Source organism: Episyrphus balteatus, chromosome 3, assembly GCF_945859705.1.
Source record: "Episyrphus balteatus chromosome 3, idEpiBalt1.1, whole genome shotgun sequence".
NCBI lineage: Eukaryota > Metazoa > Arthropoda > Insecta > Diptera > Syrphidae > Episyrphus > Episyrphus balteatus.
In genome coordinates this window covers 69,665,721-69,693,093 of record NC_079136.1, presented here as the reverse complement: position 1 = coordinate 69,693,093, position 27,373 = coordinate 69,665,721, and the positions used below count along the sequence as shown (strand labels likewise).

The following is a 27,373-nucleotide window of genomic DNA, read 5'->3' as shown; positions in this document are numbered from 1 at the left end:
AAATGCTTGGGCAAACACTCAGAAAATTCATCTCAGACTTGTGCTTGAGAAAAATTTTTACTTGAGTAACGACTCTGAATTCCGCTCTTAATGTTTTAAACAATTTTAGCCAGTTTATTTTTTCTATTTGAGTCCAAGATACAACAAACAAAATAAATTAGACACCTGCTTGGTAAGAATTTAAAAATAATTACGGTCTCACTAAAGTACCTTTTTTAACGTACACAACCTATTTTCCAAACTTTTCCATCGTCCTTATTCTATATAAAACTGTCTTTCAAATAAACATAAACACTACTAATTTATCTGATGTGTATAAATATGTTAAAATAGTTTTCTCAAAAACTTTGTAATTCAATGCAAAAATCTGAAAAATATTTTCCTCTACAGTCTTCCAAATAGGTTGATAAACTTTATTTTTTACTTCTTTATATATTACAAATAATCTTATTACATTAAGCTTATGATTAACTCATGTAACCCTCTTTAAGCCTTGACACAGAATTTCTGAATACCCAATCGAAATGTTTTTTTTTTTTTTTGCACAAACCCACAAGAAAGTTAAGACAAAGTAACTTTCCCTATATCTCCTTCGTTTACCTCGAAAACGAAACATAATCCAAATGCATTTAAGTTTTTTGTTTTTCCTTTGCGAATCCAAAAGCAATGGGCCAACTCTCTACTGAAACTCTCTATGAAACTATTTTATATCAGCGGTTTTCCACAAAATAATCTCATTCATGTTTAACTCAGATACAAGGAGAGAGAGAGAGAGAAAGAAAATTGTTGGTAATACCAAAAACTCTGTACTTCTATAATATGCACAATGTCCTTAGAACTTTCTACATTCACTTCTTCTCTAACGAATGAAGTTTTCATTTTTTATTAACAAGAAATAGTCATTCCCCTTTCTCGAATTCCCTTTCAGTTTACTAGTTTCTTGATGAAGACTCACTCCTACAACTCATACAATGTGCAATATTTAATGCACAGAGACTCTTTTACTCATTTTACACTCTGTATGCACACAACAGAGGCAGAGGAAAGGAAAATAGTTTTTCGAAAAAGAAACTATGCTCTGGGTGAAATCTTTTAGAATCTTCTTCTTCTTCTCTTCTTTTTCCATTTTAAATTTCAAACCCAAGTTTCATCATCAAACCATGATTGCTGCACGATGCAAGTTGCAACAACATACAACTTTGCAATTGCATGGGAAATAGCAATAAGCACATACCTCATAAAAAACTTAGTATAACAAAAGAATCCGAATAAGGAATAATACCACAAAGAGAGAGAGCAACAGTTAGCCAAAACCCAGTTAGCCATCCAGAATTGATCCTGTCTGAACTCCAGAGATCCAGAACTGTAATATAAAGTTGCCCTTGCCATTGCTATAACCGGATACAATTTTATGAAGAGTCTTACCGCACCACTCACCATTCTGGCAGTGGCTTTTTCTTCTTCTTTTTATTTAACAAAGTCAGTGTGTGCAGGGGTTAATCAAAAACACATGGTAAATTGCTATGGAAAATGGGATACATAAAGAAATAGAAAAAAATTTCAAAAAGACTTTTTGAATACTAAATGGAAATTTCTCTGGGAACCACAATCATTATGAAAATGAATGGAACTTATTTGCAAAATGTTTTCCTTTTGGCTCGTATTAAATATGAAATAATGAAAACAATATTCCATTAAAATGTGCAGAAATAAAAAAAAATTTTTTTCAAATTCAATTGCAAACAATACCATCTTTTGGTAATGACGAAAAGTGCATTCGTATACACATCAATGGCATGTGGAGGTAATTGTTGAAGGATGCATGAGTTTTTTATTATTTTTTAACAAAGACGGCACTGCATGCACAACACAATGTACATTTATTAAGCAAGTTTTTAGGTATATGAAGTCGAAAACCAGCTAGGTAAGTGGAGCTAGCGCTTGCATGATGCTTCGAAGACGAATTTAAATCCTACCGCCAAAGGCTTGAACGATAGCACCGCCAATACATGATCAATTTATATTGATTACAATGAAGGTGTCTTTATTTTTCAAACCCGATTCAAATTAGTACCTATGTTGAAAGTAAGAAAGCAAGAATCATTCGTTTTTTGGAACAGAATATACTCCCTTAAAAAAAAAACACACTTTCACTCAAATTCTTTTCTATCCCAAATGCAACGTTGTTACCAAATTTTATTAGGGTGGTCCATTAATTTTTTGTTTTCTTTGAGATTCTTGAAACACTTCAGATTCATGCTTCCAAATTGCTGAATCGCAATGGGGCACCATTATTACTACTTAGTCCTTGCAATAAACCCACATTCCCTCTGCACCTCAAAAAAACACACATTCACAGGAAAATAAGTATAGACTTATTTTCCATCTATTACTTATACCTTTGATTGATTTTTAGTAAATTTTCCTCATTTACCCTTGAATATTATTTTAAGAATGCTTACATTCTTCGTGCTTGGGGTAAATAAAGCATGGGTGGGTACCTACTACTTCTGAATTTCATATTTTCTAAAAAAAAAACACCCTTTTCGCTCAAGATAATTTTGTACACTGATATTCTCAATACTTATAACGGACGAAACTTTTCCACCAACCTTAAAAATTAAACAAAATTTATGTTAGTTGTTATGGAACCTTTTTCAACGCCTAAAAAAAATCCTTTGACAAAAAATCTTTTTGAGGACTTTATGCATTCCGAGTATCTGCTTTATCTAAATCGCTCATTCCCAATTTCATGAATGTATCATGTTTTTCACATGGGTTGGGTTAAGCAGTCAAAAAACAATCACGCTTACGTTAAAATAACAAATACTTTTCTTAAGCTGCGTCCACATTATTTTGATTTGTGATGATCAACACGCTTGATGAACAAAGTGAAGTAAATGTGGACGTGTTGCTTAATAGCGCTGCTCTACATTTGTTGACCCGAACGCAACCCGATTCAAGGCGGTAAGATCAAAGAATGTTGCAAAAAATGTTCCAGCTTGATCACAGTGAAATGGCAGTTGAATTCAAAAATGACATTTCACTGACATTCAACATCAACAATAACACGGGCACACTCAACTGAGGGTGTGAACGAGTTGCATGCTGGTCAAGAACTTAAAAAACAGTGTTGAGTAAGATAACGTAGACGCAGCTTTAGAGTTATCGTGTTGACCTGATGTTTATGTCATTAGGTTTAGCTACAAAAAACAACATGGTGTCATATGATCATATTTTACCAAACCTTTTTTTTTTTATCTTCACCCCTACCTCTTTTTCACGAAAAAAAACACCATTCTAACAAAAATTTTGCAAAACCTCTTTTTATCCTTCATCCTTTTTGCAAAATGTAACTTTTTGCCAATTTTGACGAGGGTATAAATTTTGTTGTTTATTTTATGTACTATTTTATCTGTAATGCAATATTTTGTTAATTTTTTAGAGTTTTAGATATCATAAAATATCTCCAAGCAATATAAATTTTAAAATTCAACTCAACTGGACAGCTAATCATAATACAGATCACCATAGATATGGACAGTCTATAAAGAACATTTCATCAAGAGAAACAATCTAAAAAAAAATAAAAACAACCACGACTTAAAAGTGTCCTTTCCCAACAGAAGATTCAAATAAAAATTAACTCAAATTTTTGGAAAAGGACCAAAACTAACGATACCTGCCATATAACGGATATAGAAAACTTAACGCTTAACGCTCTAACGGTTTTGATAAAAATTAGTATTAAACATAAGAGCCAACTTTTAAAATACAAAAAAATATAAATATAAAAAAGTTTTCAAAAAACACATTTTTGGATTTTTAAAAAACATTTCATTTTTTTTTTTTTGAAAAATCAATTTTTTGAAAATGGGTTTGGTGAAAAATTTTGAAATTTCATTTTTATGTGTAAATTAATTATTTATTCAAAATGGCATACCAAATTTTTATTTGAAAAATGTTAAAACATTTTTATATATAAAAAAATATTAGGTATTTTTCTAAATGGCTCTAACGTTTTTCGATTTTTTTTTTCTAAAAATTCTTTTTTATATAAGAAATTAACTGGCATATTTGGTTTTGTATAAAATATCATTTAAAGCGGTGTTTATTCAATTAAAAAAATTTTCCCTAATTTTGTTCAATAAAAAGCTTTAACATAAATTTTTTTATTGTAGGCTTAAAGTCAGTTTTATTTAATTGTTATCTTTTATTTTTTGGCGCAACGTTTCAGGGATGGTTATCCCCTTCATCAGGCCTTTAAGTAAAAATTTTAAATAATTAATAAAATTTATAAATAACAAAATTGGAAAACTTGCAAAATATAAACAATATTTGATGAAAACAAAATAATTTATGATTTTTACAAAATAAGCAAAATATTTAAAATGAAAACAAACTCAAAATTTAGTAATAAAAATACATACTAAGTGAGGTTATTTAACTTTTTACTAAATGACTGTATATAATACTAAGACCATCGCAGTCCGATCTTCTGTTGACAACATTTTCGTTCTTTTGAATGTGCAGCATTTCTAATAGCATACCTACGTTTAGAATAATGATTTTCTTGTTGTAAGATTTTTACATTATCAAAATCTGGCCTGTGGTCTTCTTCTAAACAATGCATAGCTAGTGCCGTTTTTTGTGAGTTACCGGTTCTCACATCTGATTTGTGTCCGGATATCCTGTTTTTAAGTTTTTGTTTCGATGTTCCAATATAGACTTTTGAACAAGCATTATTTCCACCTAAACAGTTAATCTGGTATACCACGTCCGATTTGTCTTCTTTTTTTGTTTCGTCTTTAAGTTTGGTAAATACATTTGTTTTGAGTGTATTGGAAGATTTGAAAGCTATTTTTATCCTTTCCTTATCTCAATTAAATAAAACTGACTTTAAGCCTACAGTAAAAAAATTTATTTTAAATATAAGAAAGTCACCTAATTTGTTAAAGAAAAAGCTTTAACATTAGCGACCCCAGTCGTGCATTTTACTTTAAAAAGAGTTGATAAGCCTGAACTACATCAAAACACAAAGTCAAAAAAGTCCAAAAAAGTAAACACGATGTGTTTTCTTCTTCCCCCTAGTAGCTTGTTTGTATATGTCTCTTTCATTTTAAAAAAGTATTCGATTCAAAAAGCAAACAATATTTTATATCCTTTCCGCAAGGTAGCTCTTTGATCATCACATAGTTCCTGTCATTTTGCGAAAAAAAAGCTCTTTTGACAAACAATTGAAATTTCAAATACAGTCGATTCCCCATAACTCGTACTTCCTTTAGGTCAAATTTTCCTCTAACTCAAATTTTTTACCGTTTTTAATGAAACCGCTTGCAGCAAAAAGATTAAATAGATTCCTATTAGTCGAATTTCCCTCTAACTCAAACCAATTTTCGTGTCGTGTAACGATTCGACTTAGATGGAGTTGACTGTAATTTGTTTACTTTTTTAATTTTTTTTTTATTTGAAATTTCAAAACTTCAAAAACAAAAGAGCTTTTTTTGTTAATTTTTTTCCAAAAGATGTCCGGTAAATATACATGTGATTTTTATATTTTGAGCTTTGTTTACTTTTTCGTACTTTTTTGACTTTGTGTTTTGATGTCAGGCTATAATCATTTTTTAACTCAGTTTTTATGTGTCAAATAATAAATAATTGCTTCAGAAAAGAATAAAATTTTTTTTTTATTTTTTTATTTAAATTAAAATATTTTCGTGGTTAAATCAACAATGTTGTTGTAAAAATCATATGTAGAAATAAACAAGGTAATTTTAATTAAAACTTCATTTCTTTTTTTTATGAAATCAAGTGTTTGTGTGATACATGTTATTCTGTTTAACAATTTCTCCATTGTTAATTAGCTTTATTAGATTACAAATTCAATGTTACATTTACCACCATAAATTTTAAAGTAAACACGCTTAAATCAACCAAAAGTTTTTTTTTCACTGTAACCATAATTTTAAAATTTATTTCTATCTCAACCAACCATAACTAACTTACTCTAAAATAAATAAATCTCAAACACAAAATTTAAAATAAATGTGGTTGTGTGCCGTTTTTAACAAGTTTCCCCAGAAAAAATATTAATAACTTAGTAGAAGCTCTTAAAGATCATTCATATTTTATAGAGGCAGTAAAACACATTCATATATTTATATGATTTTTTCACCAGAATTTTATTTAAAAAAAATAATATTTACGTTTATAAACCAAACCCACCTCATAGTCCTTATAACAATATTTTTTGAATATCTTTGAATACAAAATATATATCTCTCTGTTAGGTGTATGTTAATATTTCAAAAAGTAAAAAAAAAACACACACACATTTTCCGCACCTTTAACACAAAAAAAAAAAACAAAACCAAACCATCATTCATATTTTTGAATGTGTCATTTATCAAGAATAAAAATGTTTCCATATATGATACGTTTGTTGGCATATTGAAACGTGAGAAAATCAGAATATCAACAATACTATACATAACATATACCATCTTTTTTAGAAAGGATACACTGTTAGCTAACATATTGCGCGTTCGATGCCCTTAATGCTTCAGTAAACATTCATATACAATTTATGTATGTATGGTTCCTTCTTCTTATACAAACATTGTTGGTTGAATTAAGATAACATATATACATACATAAAAGAAAAAGGTATAAATATGAATGTAGAATATATCCTTATACAGGGAATCAATAAACTCTTTCCATCAAAACTTGAAGATATGTATGAACAAAAAAAGTTCTATAAGAAGAAGCAACCTGCAACCTGTTTGCCTTGTCAGCTTTATATATGTACATATATTGTTCAAACATAGGTACCCTATATTTTCTACCCCCCAAATTCGCGGAGCCTTATCAACCGCATCTTGGCCTTAGAGTAAACTCACATCCATCAAAAATGTGGAGCTTATACTTTAGGCCCTTTTTACATATACATATCTACATAAAATGTATACAAAAGAATTGGATACACTTGCGGGTGGAAAGAGATAAATCAAAAAAACTGAGATTTCTCTTGTTTATTCCTATTTTTGGTTTGTTGTTTTTTTTTTTTTTATTTCCTTCATCATCATCCTTAACAATTCCAATGAGTTTTTTTTTTTATTTTTCGTTTCTATCCTAAGGTCAAAACATCAGTCACCAGTCCGTAAAAACCGCACACACAAAACGAAGCCATAAACATAGCTCAATCTATTCATTTTCTAGGAATCTCTCAATGTGCACAAACAGTTACCAAATCAACCCTCAACCACTCGTCCTTTTAGCATTTACCCTCCTTCTTTTTTTAAAAATCATAGATATCCTGCGGGGTATAAAAAAGACGTACCTACCCCCAACCACCCCTACAAACTTTTAATGCTAAATGCGAAAGGGCGAAATTTTTAAGAAAAATATTTCCTCATCAATATCCGTTGTGAATTCCAGAAATACAAAACAAAAAAATAAGAAAAACACACTTATACTCTCAATACGCCTTTCATCTCTGTCTCTTACCTCAGTTTTGTGTTGCGGTTGGCAGTTTTCGCAAATGTTTGTGATGCCTACTCGTCTTCGTCCTGATGGCGATGGATGTGATGATGCCTACCAGAAGAAACCATACACAAAGTTGGTCCTTGAATAACAAAAAAAATAAACCGAACAAGAACAAGAGTCCCGAAAATTGATGCTAGGGCAGTGTCGTCGTTGTCGTAGCTACTCAATCATCCCTTGTTCGTTTGTGTGTTATTGTTTGTTCTTCTTCTTCTTTTAAATTTTATTATTGTTTCGATTTGTTTTTTTGTATGTTTTTTTTTTTTTTTTGTTATTTCCTTAACAAATGATTTTCGTCCTTGTGGCAACTTGATTCCGTCAATTGCAGCTCAACGATACGGAAAGATAAACCTGTGTTTTTTTTGAAGAGTGAAAGTAGGTATTGGAACTTTTTTTTCAAAGGAATCTCTTTAATCACAGTGATTTTTTTTTATTTTGTTAACCAATTAGATGTTGACATAAAGTTATGTTACAATTTTTGTCGGAAAGTTAACATAAACTTTTTTGAATAAATCCGCGTATCTCAAACATCACAAATTTTATTTTTATTTTTTGTCAAGTAACACTTTGAAATGCGCTTCAAAACACAAAAAACTTGTGTATAGTAATTTATATTTTCCCTGTTCCAAGGACGAAGAAATATGAATACGAATCAACTTACATTTGTAGCAGAACTACACCGCGACGACACACGATTGTAACGAAAAGCAGTGCCGAATCAGCATCAGTATTCACAAAAAAAAATACTTGAAGTACATTCAACAAATCCGCAATCGTTTTACATACATCCCTTAGAAGAGGATAAGGGTAAAAAAAATCTACAAGGACCTATACACAAAAGTACACAAAAAAAAAAAAACATTCGCGCCGTATTAAGTTTTTTTTTTCGTTTACAACAACTACGTACAACACACTTGTCGTCCTGCTGAACCACGCGACGACTACGACGACGTTCCTTTTGAGGGAAATCTCTTATCTAGCACTCTGCCATTTAAGTGTTACGCTGCTGTTACACCAAAGAAAGCTATTTAAAATAATTCGCCCTCGAAAGCTAGCGCGAAAAGCAGAGAAAAATGAACACAAAAACAAAAAAAAAGGATATAAAAAAAAAAACCGGAAAGAGCAGGGATTTAAAACCAAAAGGCACGCAATTAGGATGAGTTGAAGGTTGGGTACTCTGTTTTTTACTCTGTTTTACTCTGTTAGCCCGGCTCTAGAAATAGCGATGGATGTTGTTCATGTTGATGTGATGAATTTAAGGTCGTTTAACGCACAAACGAACCAGCAAACATTAAATGGAAAAAAAGGACGAAACAGAAAAAATAAGAATAAATCCGTTTAAACTAAGCTATGCACTATGTTTAACTAACTTTTATTTATTATCTTTTAATTCAAATTTTCTGTTAAAACTGCACAAAATCCCATAGGATTAAGTGTAAATTTTTTTGTGAGTTTAAAAACTCTACACTATCGCGAAATCCTTGAAGCTAACGGTTTTATAATGCTTTTACAAAATAACATATGGCGACGACTTACTAACAAAAATACAAGAGCTTGTATCCTTTTTTTGTTTTGTTGCCTTTTTGTTTTTATTATCTTCGTTTGTTTTTTTTTTTATTTTGGTTTGGTTGACCGCACGTTTTTTTTTTTTTTCTTATACACAAACACACACGACCGTTATATTTGTGACCGTTTAATCTGGCGTTCGAGGCGCATCTAATGATAACGTACTGGGTTTCTACTCATGAAGGATACTTATCCCGTTTGTTTTGATTTTTTTTTTTTGTAACTTTCATCTCAACTGTTTGTGTTGTTTTTTTTTTTTGTTTTTGTGTAACAGAAAAAACTACAACAACATCATGTATATTGAGTACCTCCAGTTAAAAGGATGCGTGGGAAAATTCTCATGGTACATTTTTTATCTCACTCATTTTTTTGGGGGAGAAAGCTTTTGTAAGAGAGATTGAAGTGATTTATTGAATCACTGTATCTCTTTAGGTATTTTTTTCAAAGAGGGAGAAAGTTCTCTTTCGAGGTTTACTGAAGAGTTTTTATTTTTCTTTGAAATTTGAATTGAATGAATTTCATCTCTTAAGTAAAATGTCAATACAGGGTGACTTATTCACAGATACCAGTACACAACTTAATAGCAGTTTCTTGTAAAAGAAATAGTCTTAATACATAGCTTATATACATATGTAGGTAACAATCACCTACATTTTTCATTCATAAAGTTTTTTTAAGCCTTTCTATTAGACTTTGAAAAAACTTTATTTACGAAATTGTAAGGCAACTCATGCATCTACCAGTTATGTACTAACGTTTTTCTTGTACAAGTAACTGCAATCAAACTTTGAAATACGGTTTGGTACGTACTTAAAAAAAATTAAATTATAAGGAGGCAGGTAATGAGATCAAAGTGAACAAGCCTGTGCATTCAGCTAAAAAAATTACAAATTTATTTTTTTAAGATTTTTCGAAAATTGTCAAAAAAAAAGGAATTTTCAAAAAATTTCTCCAAATCCATCGAATGAGACATCAAAAGAAAGGTCTCTTTAGGCTCTATTCATAACTGAAAACCAGAAGTTTCTAGGATTTCGGGTTGCTGAATTATTTGCAATCGAAATATTTTTTTTCTTCATTCATTCGGAAAGTCCTGAAACAAGTTTTTGTTTACAGATATGGATAACAGTGAACAGGCCTATTCATTCAGCTAATAAAATTACAAATTTATTTTTTTAAGATTTTTCGAAAATTATCCAAGGGGTACCCCTTGTCTAAAAAGAATTTTCAAAAAATTTCTCCAAATCCATCGAATGAGACATCAAAAGAAAGGTCTCTTTAGGCTCTATTCATAACTGAAAACAAGAAGTTTCTAGGATTCTGGGTTGCTGAATTATTTCCAATCGAAATATTTTTTTTCTTCATTCATTCGGAAGCAGATATTTTCGGATCAAAGCCCTGAACAAAGTTTTGGCTTACAGATATGAGAATGTAATTTGACCCACGATTTTTGATTAAAATTCGAATATAAAAAAAAATTGTTCCTTATTTTTTTTAAATATGTATGTATGCTCTCCTTTTATAGCCAAAAAATATTGAAAAATCATTCATTAATAAGTAGTAGGCTTTGAAATTTATTCAATATCACCTACAAAACATATTAGGTCACGAGACATAATTTCAAATTTCTAAAATTCCTGAATATATACATTTAACTTACATAACTTAACTTACATAACTTTATAGAGTGGCAACCCTATGATTTGACAGGATTTCACTAGGCAACTCATGTGCAATTTTTTTTCTTTTGACACTAAGAAAATATAACTATATCAACTGGTATAACAATGAGGATAGGTCGTCCTATGGCGGGATCTTAGGACAATACGTTGTTCACTGTGGCGTATACGTACTTTTCTTCCAAGAATTAAGTTTTTAATAACACTGGTCAACAAGCTTTTTGCCACAAGAACCAAAATATACTTTTCTATATGTTTTTGATATGCTGAACTCGAATCTGAAGTCAGAAAATGTTTATTGGCCTCCGTTTTTGAAATATTACCGTTAGAAAATACCGAAAAACGTCATTTTGGCTGTTTTCGAGGTTATGTTTTTATGTGGGGTAGTTCCTTATGAAAAAAATTGTAACGATTCCTATAAGAACTGGTTTTATTCTTTCCGATATCTTTTTTACTGCCCGAGATATTTAAAATTTAAGGAGTGGTCTTTGACTCAGAAATAGCACTGGCCAAACAAATTAAACTTTTTTTGCCACAAGAACCAAAATATACTTTTTTAAAGTTTTTTGAGTTGCTGAACTCGAATCCGCAATCAGAAAAATGCTATTGGCCTCCGGTCTTGAAATATTACCGTTATAAAATGCAAAAATAAGGTTTTTTTTATAACGGTTATATTTCAAGAAGGGAAGCTAATAGAATTTTTCTGATTGCGGATTCGAGTTTAGCGACCCAAAAACCTCTAGAAAAGTATGTTTTGGTTCTTGTGGCAAAAATATTATGACCAGGGACTTAACTTTAGAATAAATTTAGTTTCTCTTTGGCTTACTAACTGAAACTTAAGATATCTCGAGCAATAAAAGAGATATCGGGAAAATTTAAACAGTTTCTGTAAGAAGAATATCTGTTCTTTTAATCACCAGTACAAATTTGTTTATAATGAATTACCCCACATAAAAACAGAAGCTAGAAAAGAGCCAAAACGACGTTTTTCAGCATTTTATAACGGTTATATCTCAAAAACGGAGGCCAATCAAATTTTTTTGACTTCAGATTCGAGTTCAGCATATCAAAAACCTATAGAAAAGTATATCTTGGTTCTTGTGGCAAAAAAAAAGTTCAATTTTGTTGACCAGTGTAATTGAATAGATTTAGCAACACGCTAGTTCTTTCCCAAATCATTATAGATTTTTAAATAATCTGCCCTTCGAATATGGAAGAGAGTTTTTTCTCTCGTAAAAATCTTCTTTCTTTGATATTTAAAAATAGTTTTTGGACTAGATCATCTCAATTACCTACCCCTGAGAAAACTTTGAAATTTTTACTTCTGAGGTTTACCTACCAACCACTATGACGTTTGCAAAATATTCATCACCTCCTAGAGTAAACTTCATTTCGTTTTAACTTTTATTCTTCAATTTGTAAGCACTTCATCTATAATTATCATAATATCTCACATTTCATTAGAACAATAGAGAAATACCATTGGTCACTGTGGTGTATGCGTACTTTTTTTTTAAATATATTTTTCAATTTAACAACTGATCTCATATGACATTACAGTTATTGTTTTGTTAATTTGTTGTATAATGAAAGCATTTATCTCATGATCATATGTTATAAATCTTATATGTTAAATAAGAACAAAACTTTCCACAACATAACATTTTGTAACAACCATTTACTATAGAAGAATCTCAATCCAAGAAAAAGCTTCCATTTCAAAAAATTATTTGTTTAAATAAGCCAACAAAATATAAGTCGAAACAATCCTTCAAAATTTAGTGGAACGAATTCTCGGTTCTCTGAGAGTTATGATATGATTATTAACTACCTTTATTTATAAAGTGGCTTTAATTCTTACTTCAAATTAAGCTCGGTACCTAATTTACGAAGACAACTGCTTAAAAGGAGTTTAAATTTAAAAAAAAAATTTAAATCATAATAAAACCGCAGCACTTTTCAGTGCTTATTCAGCCTTAATTAAAGTAATCGATTCTATTTCCCTAAATTTTAACCATCTTTTAAACCTGACAGCAATATATTTTACAAAATAAAATACGAGTAGATAATGTGCCCACTTCTATTCCAATTAAATCCATCACAACCGTAATTGCCGATTATAATTCAAAAACTGTTTTTTCTCCTTTCATCATAGCCGCTGTAAATAATTTATTCTGCTTTCATACCTTTTCTATGTGAATAGAGTCCGAAAACCCCCCCAAATAAAACACAACTTATGCTCATAGAAAAAAAAGGTATATTAATGCTTCATGTATCATAGAAAAAAATTAAAAAAATAAACCATACACACAGCAACATGCTGACTTAACTGACACTCACGTTTGTGATATAACTTCTGCGATATGGAACATGCCTGCTGGCAGGCCAGGTAATAGAGCTAAAGCCTATGCTACCGGAAACATCCATATCCTCTTATACGAGCAACTACTGGCTAATTTATCCGCATCATAATTACTGAAATGAAATATTAAGTAAACGATGTCCACGTGACATCCGGCAAGAGTCTTCGTAAAAGAGAGACTCCACCAACCTTTTTTTCATTCCTATCTCACAACCATCTCTTCTAAACCCCCTTTTGCCTTCCACCACAACAAAACCATCCGAGAGAGTTGAAATTACCCAACAAGTAAAGTTTTTCTATTTTCCCTTTCTAGCATCCGAACATTACCTCCAACTCAGAAAAGTTTCGCCTTCGGCATCGGCACGGCACTTTGCCACCATATTCCGAGACACGAGGTCCCTCTAAGGATGTTTTTTTTTGCACCAGCACGCTTTCACATCAGCCCAATGTTTAAAAAGTGAGCCACAACTATCATCCCGTTCCCGGGATTCTATGATTCTACCGGAATGACAAAAATGGGGGAAATGGTCGTCCTCGTTCTTCGTAGTCGACGACAGATGGGCGTATTTGTGTGAGGAAGAAGAAGATACACAGGTTGAATTATTGCAACATGAGAAAATTTTTAATCAACGCTACGTGATGTCACGCTATCTTCACAGGCTCACAGGATTTCCACACCTTTTCTTTGCAGAGAGCCGAGCGCAGCGCGCTCCTTGTCCGTCCAAACACGGGGGTCATATTTCTGCAGGTTCAGCTCAATCATCGTCAGAGTGTAGTTTAGTTGACCTATATAATACTTTTTTTTATAGAACAGGATGTCTACTCAGCTATTTTGTCATCATTTCTATGTGCGAACTGCGAACTGTAAATTAAGAGTGCGAGCGAACCAATGGCGAATCCTGTCAGTGAGTAGAACCGAGAACCGGCACTGTTTATGGTGGTGGGGTGGTGTTCAAAGTGTGGATAGAAAATAGATTTTTTTTTTTTCATCAAGAGAACTTTGAAGCCATACTTAGCTTCTAACGACCATAGGATAATTTGATTTACCGTTTCTCCATTCCGCTCTCACACCCAACTTCAAGTCGAAAAGAAACAAAAAAAAGTATGTACCTAATGATTGTGGTGGTGAGTGGGTGGTTACCACCCTTAAAAATATACCCACCGGAGTGCTTCTAATTAACCAAGCTGTTTATTTTCCTTCAGGGTGTTGAAGAACTATAACAGCCAACAACAACAAAAAATAGAGTAAGGATACCAAAGTAAGTTGATTGAGAAGTTGCTGTGGCAGAGCAGGAGTAGAACTCTGAAAAACTCGCGAAACTGAACGTGTTTCCCTTTAGGGTAGGTGTTATTGTGAAGCTTTGTATTGTGTTATTGTTGCATAATACCAATGTTTTATTATAGCCAATGTGACCATTTGTCCATAATTTCAAATTATAATTCTTGTTTTGAGGTTTTACAAAACCTCAATGGCGACAAGGCGACATGCCGACACAGTGGCGGATCTAGGGGGGGGGGGGGGGGGGTCGTGGGGGTCATGACCATAGCTACATAGGTATGTATTTTTTAATTTGTGCATTTTTTTCTTTTTAAAGCTAACTTTTGCTTTCAGAGATCACATTTCTTAAAATGCGTGTTAAACATATAATTATACTATTTTTACTCGGTACTTTTTTTATAGAAAAAAATATTTATGGTTTGATGTTTCCGCAAAAAAATAATGATGCTGAAAACATCGCTCTTGGAAACATCGATGTAATCGAAACTTCAAAGTTTTTTTTTTAAGTGAAGTGCACCAGGCAAGTTCTACTCAAAACACGAATGTAGAAGAAAAACATTTCTGAATTATTTTCGTACTTTTAGTACAGTTGAACAATAAATTAAGGTGCCTTCCACGTAAGAATTTTGTAAAAATATAAGTAATTTTCTGGTCCCTACGATTTTGATAAAAACATTCAACTGCAATCGCAATGTAAAAAGTAGTATGGTCAACGTTGATTCAATAAAAAAAAAAAAAATACATTTGAAAGTGATGGCCATCAACGAAAAATCATTCCGAAAAACAGTTAAATCAAAGTGGTTTCTGTTTATTTTAACTAAGTTCAAGATTCACACAGTGTAGAACGGTTATTAACTTCTAAATTTGTTTAAAATGACAACCTCAATAATTTCAACAGATTTAAAAAAAGCTTTGATTGTATTAATTAAAAAAAAATTAAATATAGAAAAATTAATTTAATGGATTAAGGAAAATATAAATTTTTTCTTATTACGTGACCTTTCTTTATTTATTGAATGTTACCTTCTTTCTTGGCTACAGGTCGTATTTTGATTTTACTTTTTCTTTTCTGTCGACGTTTCGATTGTGCTTACAATCTTCCTCAGGACTCTAAGAAAAAATGTTCCAAAAATTGCTTATATATTTAAATTTTATATTTATCATTATCCTAATGGCTTTCTTATAGTTCTGGCTTGATTTCTTATAGTTTGTTTTCGCTGTTGTTTAAATATTTTAAAATTCAATAAAAAATGTCTTGAAAAGGACGTTTATAATCATTGAAATTTCAAAATATAAAAACTCTTTTATTTGATAAAAAATTCAAAAAATGTTTCTTATCAAATTTAACTTTAAGAATTTAAGTTGACTTTAAAATTCAACTTAGAAATTCCTTCTAACAAACTGACTATAAATACTGCTAAGCCCTTCACAATCTGTTCTCCTATTAACAGTATTCTCTGTATCTAAAATATGTAGCATTTCTAATACCATTTTTGTTCTGTTTGTAAAATATCTACATTGTTATAATCTGGTCTATGACCGTTATTTATATCTGATTTATGACGGGCTATACGGTTTTCAATTTCTGCAGGGATGTACCTACATAAACTGATGGGCAATTGTAATCACTTAAACATTTTATTTTATATACGATATTTGATTTATCATTTTTAGAAAATTCACCTTTTAAATTTGAAAAAAGTGAAGTTCTTAAAACATTTACTGATTTAAAAGCTAAACGAACATTATCTTTGTTTGTAATAAGAGCATCTTGAAGTCGATTCGAAAGATAAGGAACATACAAACAACTTCTATACGAAAACTGTGTTGTATTTGTAAATAAATTTGGTTGAACCAATGGATGAAAATATTGCTTCAATAATGTTTTTATTATATTTATTGGAAAAGAATTTGAAAGCAGAGTATCCATGATTTTGTTAATGTTATTCTGACAAAAGGCAATATCACTGATATCGAATACTCTGGTAATAAAAGTAAAATCAAAATACGACCTGTAGCTAAGCCGACGAAGAAGATAACATTCATTATTATATATTTTTTAAATATCAATTTTTTCGGAAACGGGACATATTTTTCAAGTCTTAGTTTTAGGCCGTGTGTGAATTTGGTTAAATTTTTAGCCGAGGATAAGTTTTTGACATTTTTATCTATGTCTGTTGAATAAAGAATTTATCTTAGGTTTTATTTAGCTGTGAGAATTGGGATACATTTTTGGCTAAATACTTTCTTAGTTGCAAAACAAAAGAATTAATGGTGCATAAGACATTTATAAATTTTAAAAATTTACAAACTTCCACCAAGCGTTGACCTGTGAATTTTATTTTTGCGTTTACATTCACGTAAATCAATCATCAATAAAAGCTGTGTTTTATTTTTCTCGTGAACCAGATCAGATCATTGTATTTATTTGCGAAACACTAACAAAACAAAATCCTGATTTTATTGTAAGCTATCGTGCGGCTAAAATCAACTCGTGAAAAGTCGACATTACTTTCAAAATTTTCTTTCTTTATTTTCAGTTTTTGATTATAAATTAAAAAAATACATTAATCCTTCTGCAAACAATTTATACTCTGAAGATAAAAGTTTAACCGGCTCCCAGAGCAGGGTAAATGTTTGACAGCTGAAATTTTTTTTCTAAAAAAATGTATTGTCAAAAATTTAGCTTAATTTAAGCTTCGAAACAAAATCCTCTCGAAAATACATTTGATCTAAGAATTTGGATAGAATTTTGTATGTTAGCTAAAATTTGGCATATATTTTGAGACTTGACCATTTTTTTGATTATTTTGGAAGTAAGTTTTTTTAATCCTGTGACCCCCCCCAAACCAAATTTCTAGATCTGCGCCTGTGCCGACAAGGCGACCGACATGGCGACAAGGCGACACGACGACAAGGCGACAAGGTGACATGACGACTTAGCGACATGCTTGAATGCTTTTGCTAGTTGAGTTTAGTTTTAACTTTTAAATGTGATCTTATTCTTTATGGAAACTGACCAAAATAAGTGAAGCCGACCGATCTACATATTGAATTCACCGATTACATATCCTGGAAGTGTGATAGTGAAAAGGACAGAATAAACAGTTAGAGTTACTGTCTATCAATATTTCTATTTGACACTGTAAAGGAATATACTAAATAAATTTCTATTAAGGAAAGCTATATGGTCACCCAAGTAAAACTTGAATGAATTCCTCGATGCTGCTGGCATTTATTTTGTTGCAAGAGCAAAAGAGTTATTAAAGTCACTGAAAGCTTTATTGAAATTTATAAGGCAAAACTCACCGAGATGGCTAGGAATTATGATGTCCGAACTTTAATCTATATGCTTTGTTTTATGTAGAAAGGTTTTTTTCTTTCTGCTGTTTTGTTTAATGTCATGGGGATGAATGACCTACTTGCGAATTCTCTATAATAAATATAAAAAGGAGAATCCTTTTTTATGAATGGTCATAAAATTAGACTGATAATAATAATAAAAAAAATTGGATAGAGGTCGGAAGTAAAAGTGTTGCTCGAAATGGCTTTAGGCTGTGTTCGTAATTTTGCAGATACTTTGAGCACAATTAAATTCTTAAGGGAAAAATGTTATGGAAAATCTCATAGTCATGTAACATAAGGTTTTTGCTTTTGTTCTATAACTCAACTAAATAAAATCATAGCTAGCTTCACAGTGTTTGGTCAGGTTTTATAGGCAGGTTTTTCTTATAACAGCTATTAGGGCAGGCGGCCGCTAAAGAAACTTTCATTCTTTAAGTGAAAGATGTAGAAGTATTGCTCGCCACAAACTACTGTTTTAAACCATTACTTACAGTTTGATCAAAATCGTTTAAGACGTTTTTGAGAAAAATGCAATAACTCAAAAAAAATTTATGAAAGATACACCTTCTAAGTGATATATTAAAACAAAAAAAGTGGAACCTTGGTAATTGCGAAAAAAAAACATTGGTATCTCTTCCAAATTTCAAGCAAATTCGTCCACCCGTTTAGGCTCTAGCTTGTTGTACAGATGGATGCATACAAAAATTGACGAACCGACAAACCGAAAAAAAGGTGTTGTTTGTAACATTGCACACAAAAAAATTAATTAAAATCACTAGCGCCGTTGTTGAAAAAAAATATTTATTTTTTACTTGCGATATATATATGGTACTACATGGTAAGTTTAGGATTCGCAAAAGAAATCGAACTCGATATATCAATCAGACATAACATACACCTTTTCATACAAGAAATAAGAAGGCATACTTTTATTTGTGACCAAAATCATTTAAAACGGTGTTTCATTAATTAAAAAAAAAAACCGATTTGTATATTTTTTACATTGCTGGTGAAATTCATTTACTAAATAAAATTATAATTTTTCCTAATTTTTAATACGCTTTTATTAGCTTCACTTGTAACTAACTTACAAACTAAAAATAATATAATAAAATCTTGGAACTAAATTTTGACCCATTTTTAATTATCCTACCGAACTGAAACTTTGTACATATTTTGACCATACTTGACCATATTTTGGTGGTCCGGACCATGGGGAGAAACATTGGTGGTCAACACACCCCAAATCAATTTTAGCCTTGCAGCTACGAGCGAAAGAGAGAGGCTTTGGAGGCTAATACAGCCCAAGTCGAATTGAACCTAACTTTCAATCATGATAATTATAAGACTAAAAATAAAAAATTAAATTCATAGTTTTGAAAACTAAAAAAACGCTTTTATCACGCATTAAAAACTATAAAATAATTTAATTGACTTATAGAAAATGGTAAGATCAAAAAGCGTAGATCGCATTTTTGTTGCTTGTACTTTCATAAAATTTTGAACAAAGCGCTCGACGCTTTTTGATCGAAACATTTCCTATAAGTCAATTAAATTATTTTATATGTAGTTTTTAGTGCGTGATAAAAGCGTATTTTTAGTTTTTTAAACTACATATGTATTTTATTTCTTAGAAACCGAAAGATAAGAACTACTTTTACTATAAGAGCAAGTACGTGCGACCCAGTCGTACATTTTATTTTAATTTCAAATGCTTTTTTTTACCGACTTCCAAAAAGGAGGAGGTATTCAATTCGTCTGTATTATTTTTTTTTTTTTTTGTTACCACATAATAGACCAGTGCCAATCCGGTTTTCAGAGGGCAAAAGTTGAACAAATTATTAGCAGCATAAGGGTGGTGGGAAAATTTAGGATAAATGGTATATGAAAGGGGAAAAATAAATTGCCCACAAAAAAATTGGGGGAAAGGGGGTGGGTGGGCGAAAAAGTGGGGTGGGTGTCAAAAATCATGGTTTTTTACGATTTCTGTCGAAACTAGACGTCCTATCGAAAAAAGTCAAATACAAAAGTTGTAGGTAGTATAAAAAAAAACTTTTTGACTATAAAAAAAAACTTTTTGACTAGTGAATTTGAACAAGGCATTCGATTTTTTCTTCCCTGTTCGAATTCACTAGTCAAAAAGTTTTTTTTATAGAAATCAAAGTATTTTTTTCTAATAGTTTTTTGTGCACTGAGCTCGAATCCGAAGTCAGAAAAATTCTATCACATCACGTTTTTGAGATATTACCATGCAAAACATCACAAAAATAGTGTTTTGGACGTTCAAAATTCAATATCTCAAAAACTTTTCACGTTAGAGCTATTCTAATGCTAGATTCAAATTAAGAAGGTCAAAGGCCATTAGAAAAGTATAATTTAGTTTCTATGGAAAATTATTTCTCGCCAATATTACTGTCATTTACGGAAAAAACTATCTTAAAAATCGTTTTTTTGTTTTTTTCAATTTTTCTCAATATTTTCTAAAACAAAAGTATAGTTTTTATACACAATCTTAAATAATAGGTTTTAATCTAAATAATTTCATTTCAAACTTTTCAAAAATCAAAAATTTTTTCGGTTACTTTTTTGATTGAAAAATAGGCTATTTTTTCAAATAAAATTCGTCAAAAATCCAAAAATTCACTTTTTGCTCAAAAAAAATATTTAATAGATAGAAAACATAACAAAGTAGTTTCTAACCAAGTTTTGTTAAAATCCAACCATTTTTGTAAAAGATAAAAACAAAAAATCAAAAAATCGTATTTCTGCATTTTTTTCAATATTTTTGAGGTTACGGAAAAAAATTGTTTGAGTAAAAGTTGTAGACATTTATACTACCTACAACTTTTGCATTTGACTTTTTTCGATAGGACGTCTAGTTTTGACAGAAATCGTAAGAAACCATGATTTTTGACACCCACCCCACTTTTTCGCCCACCCACCCCCTTTCCCCCAATTTTTTTGTGGGCAATTTATTTTTCCCCTTTCATATACCATTTATTATAAATTTTCCCACCACCCATATGCTGCTAATAATTTTTTTATTTTCAAAAATTATTGGCACTGGTCTATAACTTTGGACTGAGTGAACCAATTTTGATAATTCTTTTTGTATTACAAAGCTGGTGTGTGGTCCCATTTCAACCCAGTTTTGATCCATAGAAGTTTTTTTTGATAAAAATGATTATTGTTTGATTTCTTCTTTATTCGTCAACACTTCTTTTTGATTACTTCCTACATAAATATGTATGTTTATGAAAAATGGCTCCAACCTTGACATCTTTGATATTACATCAAGGTAATTTTTTTACAAATCTAAAACATTTCCCATACAATATAACCTACTTTCCCATACTAGTTTTATACAAACACAAGTGTATCCTTGGGATGTAACAAAATAAAAACCGACTTTAAATCTGTGCTTACATAACTAAAGTGCACTGATGTGTAGTGCATAATACCTACCTACTCTTTAAAAAAAAAAAAGTATATATTCCTACAGCTTCTTACCTTAATTCTTTTGGCAAAAACTTAAGCTAAATGATTGTGTAGATACGGTAGAGATTAATTCAATTTATGCTGAATCCTTAAGGATTAACATAAAAAGTAAAAGGCAAAACGAAATTCGCTTTGTAAATAAAACAAACTGAGGACAATATTCTACTTATTTTATAATTTAAATACTGCAGATTAGAGAACCTTAAAAAATACATTAAACATTACGTTTTTTGTATCTGTAGTATCTTGTCCAGGGGTACCTTTATTTTTAAATTTTTTTTTAGTTTCAATAGAACATATAATTCCAACTGAATTTGAAAAACTAAATATTGTTGTATGCACATTAGGCCCATATGTATGCAGCTATACATCGATTAGACAGAAGTTTTCAACATTAATTTGTCTTTAAATTGTTGTAGCTTGTAGGAAAAAAAATATTGAAAAAATAATTTTAACCATCATCGCTTCGGAATCGTTTGCACTCCATTTTTTTTAAACAAATACAAGCTAATATTAACATCACAGTATTTTGAATTGGAAATATTTTTTGTTTGTTCACATAGACACTTTCATCGTGGATTTATTAATAAAATCTCAATAAAAAAATTGCTTCCCTCTTTTAGAAATTGGAATTGAAAAATAAATTTCATCTGAATAACGGCTATTGTCATTTCAATTAAACTTATAAAATATTATTTTTTTTGCAGTAGGTTTATATAATGAAAAGCATTAGATATTTATACGTACATTAAACACATTTTTAAGTTGTTACATTATTTAAGAGTTAGTGGAAATTTGGGTCAAGGTCTAAAAATACTGATCAGATAAAATGCAGAATTTTATAGAATTTGATGACCTTATAAAATAAACAATAACATGATTAATTAGGAATCAATGAAATTTATTGGAGGCTAATTTCAATTTGCCTTGAAATTAGCTTATATCCTTCCGATAACAACACATTTATTATTTGCATACACCCCCAAAAGCTTTTTTTTCGCTATCCTACGCTTAGTTTAAAAATTATAAAAAGATTAAAAAGTAACTCACAAAAAAATAGTACGCATACACCACGGTGACCTTTTTAATTTATAATTTATAAAAAGTAAATCTACTGGTGCGGGCATTGTGCCTCAAATGTTATTTATTTTGACTTAGAATTCTTACTTGATTGAATGTATTCAATTTAACATTCCTTTTGATTTGTTTCATTTCACCTTAAAAACCACAAAATACAAATATTTTTTCAAGTGTAAAAATCATTGATTTTTTTGGTTTGCCATATAAGCACCTTTGTTGTTTTTTCAGTATAGAAAGAAAGAAATAGAAAGAAAGGTAGGCCTAAAAACTCCTGGTACAAGCAAATGCAAAACCACCAGCATTCAGTTGGCCTTAGAAATGGAACAATACAAAACCGGGAGGCTTGCCGCCGATTTCTGAGGTCAACCCGGCGAACCCCACAGGCGGATCACTAGTGTGAAGCAGTTACGTGGGATAGTTATGATCCCCTCGACATCGAGATCATAACAGCGCCGAGAAAAAGGAAGAAGAAGTTGTTTTTTCAGTATAAAAACTGTACCTTTTACACTTTTTATCAATTAACCATGGTAATTCCAAATAAAATGCACGACTGGGGTCGCACGTACTTGCTCTTGCAGCTCAAAGCACTTTTATGTTAGTCTACTTGTAGATTTTAAAAGCTGGATCTATATTTAAAAACAAATTGATATTGGGGAAGAGCCGACATTTAGGGCAAAATTATGTTAAATGAAAAAAAAAATTTTTTTGTTATTTGACTTTTTTGAGAAAAAATAAAAATGCAGTTTTATTGCCACTGCTTTAAATATTACGTATACAAAGTTTAATCAAAATCGTTAGAGCCGTTTTCGAGAAATTCGTAATATCGTATTTTTTTTGTATGGGAGGTATACGTTCTAAACGAGATATAAAAAAACAAAAAAAAACCAACTTTCAGAATTCCATAAAAATCATCTGTACCAAATTTGAAGAAAATCCATCCACCCGTTTAGGCTGTGGAAATGTGTACAGATGGACGCACAACCGCACAGACGCACAGACGCACGGACGGAATTGCGGGACCCACTTTTTCGGAATTCTCCATCATCGTAATGTTGGTTTTGATTAAAACCTCAATTTTTTTTTTCGACACGAAACCAATACTTGCCCTATAGAGCAAGTAAAAATTGCATCACTTTAGTTCAAAAACACTGTTTTCAAATTACAGCGTATACGTACCTACTATTTTTTTTTTTTTTGTGAGGTGAATAAAAATGAATGTTTCTATAATTTTTAAACTAAAGCGTAGGATAGCGAAAATAGAAGTTGGGATGTCCTCGGCCAACGTTGAGCAAACGAACTACAGTGCAAAACCAACAATTCTTACACTGAATAAAAAAAAAAATTATTATAAAAATACAAATAATTTTATTTTAACAGGGTTTCACATTTCTTTTTTACTCGAAATCAAAATAAAATGCACGACTTTATTGCACGTACCTACTTGCTTTTATGGTAAAAGTAGCTCTAATTTAAAGCTTTTTATAAAAAAAAAAACTAAGGAAAATTATAATTTGAATTTTTTAAAGCATATTTTTGATAATGGAAAAAAATATATACAGCCCTATTCTGCTATACATCGGGGGGAAAAATCGCTAAATATTCACCAATTACCATTCTGCTATTCATCGGGGGGAATCCAAACTCACGTCGGTAATATCGGTAATGTTGTTCAGTATTCCACTAATCACGTGAATGAACTTGCTCCATATATTTGCAATCCGCATAAAAAATGTTGCGGATCTGTCACTTTTGTTTGTAAAAATAAATTCACCATCGTTGAAATTAAGCAAAATGCCACTTTTCATAAATTTTTAATTATCAGCCCTATTCTGCTATCCATCGGGGGGAAAAATCGCTAAATATTCACCAATTACCATTCTGCTATTCATCGGGGGGAATCCAAACTCACGTCGGTAATATCGGTAATGTTGTTCAGTATTCCACTAATCACGTGAATGAACTTGCTCCATACATTTGCAATCCGCATAAAAAATGTTGCGGATCTGTCACTTTTGGTTGTAAAAATACATTCACCATCGTTGAAATTAAGCAAAATGCCACTTTTCATAAATTTTTAATTATTTCTTAACATTTGATCGGCTGTTTTTATTTTTTCTATGCAAATAAACACAAACAAAAATTTTTTTTTTCCTTTCAATTTACTTCGTCGCCATTTTTTTTTTAATTTGACGTTCACCTGGACGTCAAATTGAGGGATGATAATGCAGTTTACCCGATGGATAGCAGGATGGCAAGGTAGAGTTAAAGTGAACCGAATGTGTGAATCGGATCTGAGATTCACGGGAACAGCAGAATAGGGCTGTATTTCTTAACATTTAATCGGCTGCTTTTATTTTTTCTATGCAAATAAACACAAACAAAAAATTTTTTTTTCCTTTCAATTTACTTCGTCGCCATTTTTTTTTTTTAATTTGACGTTCACCTGGACGTCAAATTGAGGGATGATAATGCAGTTTACCCGATAAATAGCAGGATGGCAAGGTAGAGTTAAAGTGAACCGAATGTGTGAATCGGATCTGAGATTCACGGGAACAGCAGAATAGGGCTGATAATATTCGTTTTTATATTGAATGAAACACTGTTGTTAATGGTTTTGATCACAAAACGAAGTATGCCATCTGATTTCTTTTACAAAAAAGAATTTTTAGAAAAAAAAATTGAAAATCGTTAGAGCCGTTTAAAACAAAAAATTATTTTCTATATGTATGTACCTATATACAATTTTTTTAACGTTTTTCGTAACATTTCACTTACCTGTTTTCAAAAAATTGTTTTTTCGCCTTACTAGTTTTGGCTGTTATGACCCATAAAAATGATTCGAATTCGTTGCCACGCTAGTCAGGAAAAAGGTTTAAAACCGATTCAGAAATTAATTTATAATTCATAAATTAAGGTTTTTTTCACTTAGGTAATATGTGAAATAATTATGATTCAATTCGGAAAGGAAATGTTTGCTGGGCTCTATCATGGTAATGTCATGTCTGGTTGTTATTTTAACCTGTGGATTAGTTTTGGGCAGAAGTGTATATTTATAGTGGTTCAGGAGGAGGTGCCGTGAAATAACGGAGAGCGAAATAACGCCGAATTCCAAAATTCGGCCTTATTTCACTTTACAGTGAGCATAGAAGTGGACCTAAGTTAATCCGTATATTAAAATGCTAACCTTTTTTATTTTCAAAGGCATATAAGGCCCTAATTTATTAAGGCAGAATGGCCCCAATACCAATTTAGGACTTATGTCCATCCAATCGAGGTATAGGTTCCAAAAAAGTTTTTTGTCTTATGTGCCTCTTATTTATTAATTAACAGATTAGTCTCAAGAAGGTACAAAAACATGTCGCAGGGACAAAAGGTCCAAGGATATAGCACCCACTATTTATTTATGGGAGTTATGTTCCACTTGAGTGGGTTGACATTTAATTTAAGAATTATATCCCACTTGAGTGGGACATAAGCTCCATATATTTTTCATTTAAGTGGGACATAAGATAATGATAAGAAACAAATAGATCCCACCTGTTTTAATTGGTGGAAAGCAAAGCGGAAAAAAAATTCTTACATGAGAATCTATTTAATTTTTGGAACCCAAACGCGAAGCGGAAAAAAATTTTGCCCACGGGAGAATCAATTTTGAGGTGTGAAATAAAAATTCGCGCGAATTTTTATTTTCACACCTAAGTATCCTGGGTTTTATTGTTTTATTTATGTGTATACATAACAACAAAGAATCGGCGTAATTTCACTTTATCATTGTGAAATAAGGCCGAATGTTGAAATTCGGCGTTATTTCGCTTTTGTAAAGTGAAATAAGGCCGAATTTTGGAATTCGGCGTTATTTCGCTCAGCGTTATTTCACGGCACCTCAGGAGAAATGTGCCAAAAAGCGACCGAACCTACAGGCTGGTCGAAACAAGAAATAAATCATATGGGTGAGGGGGGTCTTAGGGCCTTAAAACAATTCAATTAAATTATAGTTTCTTAATGATGAACAAACAATAATGTGCATTGGAAAGGTTAATCAATAACAAAAAAAAAAACTTATACGAAGTCAGAGAATTCAAATAGTATCTAGGACAAAATAATTCTTTTGAAACCTTTAAAAAACAGAAAATATGATTTTAAAATTTATTTTGTTCTTATAAACTCCCTGTATTGTTTTTCATTTGAAAAAATTTTAAGTCGCTTACAGCTAGAATCCATGGCAGGCGGGCCCCCAGACGTAGGGGGCTATCCTGAATACAAATTTCCCTCCCCATCCTTCTTATCCCTTTTATTATGTGTGCGCCGATTAGCAGGGCGTCGGAAATCGATCTTTATTCGCATTGTAGTTATCAATTTTCGGTTCCCACATTTTAATGACTTTTTGAAAAGCTCTTAAATGTTTGCAAAGTTGTTTAGCGAAGTGAAAATGATGGATTCTCATTATTCATGTAATCTTTTATTAAATAAATTAAAATTTTATTTTATTTTTTACTTTGGTACCTAATATTTTTTTCAAATAAAAAAATCATAGTTTTTTTATTTTAAAAGCTATTTTGTTACATTTAAGGTATTGTACCGGTTATGATTTTTATACATGGGAAACGAAATGAACATGAAAAATTTCCCTCGGAATTTATTTGTGTCGGCAATACATTTTCCAGGGAATGTTAGCTGTCATTTCATAGGATTTTTTGTTCCCTGAAAATTAATTCCTAGGGAGATTCACGATCGCACAAAAAATTCCGAGGGAAACAAAATTCCCCTGGAGCCCTATTTTGTAAAACGATTATCGTTGAAACTACTTCGTTTTCGCTGAAATGCATCTACGTATTACGATAATCGTTTTACTTCAATGACACTCGGTAACAGCGTTGCCACAAAGTGCCCGATCGGGCCATTTGGCCCCCTATCTTATATTTTGGCCCTTTGCCCGGGCCAATTAGAAATGGCCCACGAATCCAAGTTTTAGTAGATTCATCTTCATATGGTGCTTAGTAATAATTAAAAGGCTTTACAAAA

General features: G+C 31.2%; 1 protein-coding gene across 1 annotated transcript in view; it reads right to left on the bottom strand.

The window, feature by feature from the left end:
• LOC129916047 (uncharacterized) overlaps positions 1 to 9,194 on the bottom strand; it is a 350,529-nt gene extending 341,335 nt beyond the window's left edge. Inside the window, exon 1 of the mRNA XM_055995808.1 lies at positions 7,510 to 9,194. The gene's annotated coding sequence lies outside the window, so the exon portion shown is untranslated. The remainder of the gene's footprint in view (positions 1 to 7,509) is intronic.
• Positions 9,195 to 27,373: the final 18,179 nt, after the last annotated feature.